Source organism: Glycine max, chromosome 20 (genome assembly GCF_000004515.6).
Source record: "Glycine max cultivar Williams 82 chromosome 20, Glycine_max_v4.0, whole genome shotgun sequence".
Taxonomy (NCBI): Eukaryota; Viridiplantae; Streptophyta; class Magnoliopsida; order Fabales; family Fabaceae; genus Glycine; species Glycine max.
The window spans coordinates 10,200,525-10,204,840 of NC_038256.2; positions in this window are offsets into that span (position 1 = coordinate 10,200,525).

Here is a 4,316-nt window from a genome sequence, read left to right on the forward strand (position 1 = left end):
ACTCTCTGACAATAGGGAGGTCACACATAGAAACCTCTGTCTCTATATCTGGTCTAGACAAGATCATGTACACTTGAGCATCTTCCTTTAAAGATGTCACAACTTGGTTGGAAGAGATAAACAACATATCCTTACTCACTCCAAAATCATCAAACACCACACTTTTATCAAAACAGTTCAACAAGACATGGTTGGAAGATAACCAGTCCATACGAAGAATAACATCAATCTGACTCAAAGGCAAACAAATCAAATCAATCAAGAATGCCCTACCAGAAATCTCCTCTATTCGGATTCCCTATAGCCTAAGCTAAGGCTTGAAGGGCATCCGCTATCGCACGATCATTCCGTCCAGCCATCACTCCCTATACACACCAGGGAGTTAGACGTGGAAGGAATACACACAAACAAAGAACCACACAACAATCACAACCATCACAAATTCCTACTCAGTTACTCTTGAGAGTTGATACCTCAAGACATTAACACCCACTTTCCATCATTTGCATTTTCTGATCGCTTGTCATATCATTCCATTGCCCTTCACAAATTATACAGGTGGCCAGTCTGATAATTCGTGACCCGGCATTGAAATTCATGGTATAGCAGACATCAGAAAAACAAATTCAATACGACTACAACAATCAAATCTCTATAGCTCATTAAAACACAACTAGTGAGTAAGTGCTAATAGCAAACAATGAACATCAAACATCAACAAACAACCAACACCAATCATTCAACAAAACAACCAGAGAATGCACAGAAAAAACATAGCAGACTCACAACTCACTGGCCGAAAGGTTCGACCTGCTCTGATACCACTAAATGTAACAACCCGCCTCGTCGCTACGGTATCCACACTCTAATATTTGATAATTTCAATTTTTATAAAAAGAACTCCCTTAATTTTTGCTTATGAAAATAGAAGTGATTTTGTCACAACATAAATTCATCCAACAACACGCCATTACTTAAGTGAATATGCATAATTATATAGAAACAATAATTCGGTACATGTCATACACATAATGAAAATTAAATATGTTCATATATATAATTAAAATTCCAGTTTTACATATTTAACTCAACAAAATAAAACTTAAAAACCAACTACGGAGGAGTTGATTACAAAACACAACTCTCTCCCAAAATAACGCCAACGTCATCACGTCGGCTCGGCGGCTTCTCACCAGAATCTTACTCCCTACACCGTGTCACTGTCATTCTGCTCCCACGAACAAGGTTCGTGATCATCACAGGTATCAACCACACGATACAAAATTGCAAGGGTGAGTTTATTATAAAAGAACCAATACCAATTCCAAATAACCACAATTAGCAAGGAACATAGGCAAACATGATAAGCATACGCAACAATCATTATTCAACACTCATATCCAACAAATATTCATCATTCACATCCAACAATTACTCATCATCCATCCATGGACCCAATCAAGACTGCACAGAATGATACATGCACCTGACTCAACACTCAGATGCAATGTGGTACGTACCAACAACAACCAAATCTCAGGAAATAGCCTAAGCGTGTCCACACGACACTCTCACTTAGGGAACTGTGCTGAGTTTGTCGAGACCACCCGGTTGTGCACGTAACAGCCCCCCTCCCATAGGTGATTAGCCTGGGAGCCCAAAGGTGTTCCCTACTAGGTGACAAGCCCCCTAGTACAAAGTACACTTGGCCACAGTTACTCTATTTCCTGTGTCGTATGAGCTATGATCACGACCAAAAGTAAGTGCCAAAGACCATGGACCAATTAAAGCACCTAAACATCCCCTCAGAAATGCTTAGATTCTCTAACCACGCTAGTTACCCACGTCTGGGCCATCCGACAAGGTCAGTGCACTCTACCCCCTATGACATACACTACATACGACGTATGATCGTGGCCAAAAGCTAGTGCCAAAGACCCTGGAAGGTCAGTGCATAATGCCCCCCACGAACATACACAACATGCACATGCCAATGCATTTCCAACATCAATCAACATTCCATTTCCATGTCATTGACAACATAAATATCATCTCATCTCAAATCAATATCATCATAATTATCATTATCATCACATATAAATTAAATTCCTCAATAGCAACATCAACAACAATTCAAACAAACACAACAATATCATTTCCACATGCACGGTCTTCAAACAACACATTTCAAACAACCAAAACAATATCATTCATCACAATACATACATACATATCGCATCCTATTAGTTAAAACGTAATTTTCTTTGAAGAAAAATCAGCATGCAACAGGGACAGGCAGATATCCTCATAGCTAGGTTCCCTGTCCCTAACTATGGTGTTAAAACGGTAAATTTTATAATAAACTCCCCTTACCTATCGTGAGCTACCCCGCGGATTCCACGTCGCGTCACTTGAAGATTCCTTTTTGTCCTTGCTCGTCGATTCCACACAAGCCTCTTGAAAGAAAACGAAAGGTCAGATTAGGGTTTTCATTCTCTACCGAAACTGCAAGCCAAGTTGGAAGATTCCGCTTCGGTTGAAGGGTTCCTCTCGGTGTGGGTTTTCAATGGAGAAAAATGATGGTTTGTGGTGGCTAATGGTGGCTTTGGGTGATGGAGAAAGTGCTTGGAACTTTAGAAATGGCTTTGGAAGAAAGAAAGAAGAAATGACGTTTTTCCTAAGCTACACGAAAGCAAGGGCTGAAATGCTTAAATAAGAAATGCTCTCGGGAACGGAAGCGTCTAGCACACTCCAGATATCTTCTTAAAGATATCAACGGTCAGATCATGGACAAGTGTCTTGTGAAGTTACAGAACAAATTTCGGGAAGATCCAACGGTTAACGAGGCTGGGCAGCGTTTTTACCGAGGCAGCTTCATGTATCTTTCTCTAGAAGCTTCATTAAGAGGCTTCCTCAAGAAGCTTCCTCGTGGCTTCTTTGAGAAGCTATATCCTTATCTATCCACACCCCTCTATTAACTAAATTAACCTTCTTTAAAATTATTACGGATGAAAATAATGCAAAAAATAATCAAACATCAAACATAATTACTTATATATATATATATATATATATATATATATATATATATATATATATATATATATATATATCAGGGTGTTACACTTAGGCTATTTCCTAACGAATTGTACTACATTGCATTTGATAGTTGAGTTCAGTGCATGCATCATTCTAAGCATAATTAATTTGAATTGCGGAAAAATTTTATGACTAGTTTGTTAAGTGTATATTGAATTGATGGATTATTGAGAATGATTGTGGTTATTGTTATTGTTTTCTTGCTAACCATTGCCATCTAGTGTTTGTTGATCTTTTATAATAAACTCACCATTGCAATTTTGTATCGTGGTTGGTACCTATAATGATATCGAACTTTCGTTCGTAGGAGCAAATAAGCAGTAGTAGGTGATGCTGAAGGGAGATTTTTTTGTTGGAGCCACCAAGCTGATGTGATAACGTTGAAATTTATTTTGAGAGAGTTTTGTTTTGTTATCAAATTAATGGACCTTTCACTTAAAACTGAAATGTCACATTTTAGAGTAGTGATATCATAACGACGAGGCAGGTCGTTACAATGGTTGGTGCTAAATGTACTTACTAAAATTCAGAGCTGGGATACGTTAGGGTGGACGTGGCCAAGGTGGGCTCCAAGACTTTGCACGTCGGACGATGAATGGCCTTTGTTAAGAGAACAAAAGGGGGGACCTGCATAACAAAGGATTCAGACGCTCAAGTAAGTATGTGAGTTAAGAGAGTATGAATGAGCGAATGTATATGCGTCTCAAGAGTATGAATGAATGTGTAAAGAGTACGAGGGAACCTAGTACTTATAGCATAGGGTGGGAATTGTGGGTCCTTATTTGTGGGGACTGTTACGGTGACGTAATAGCTTTTGTAGATAATTATCGACTTGTAGATAATAGCCTGTAGATAATGGTGGCTTATACATAATGTTACATATAATTGGTAGCTTAGAAATAATTACATACCTTAGAGATAATTACTTACCTGCCACATGATAAAGAGATGATATATATTCAAATAGTAAGAAGTTAGAGATAACTTGTCCATGGAGAATTCGACTTTTAAGGCTTGAGCGTGTACTCTTATGTCAGGACTAACGTGTGTGATGGAGTGTCAAATAACTTGTTGCGTGTATTTTGTGATAGTACATTAAGTAATGATGTTTTAAGATCAATATGACAATAATTTATATTCATCTAGGCCGATTCCCATTTCTTGCTCGGCCCGGAATGCTGCTTGCCGTTTGAAGAAAACAGGAGCATTTCTTTTTC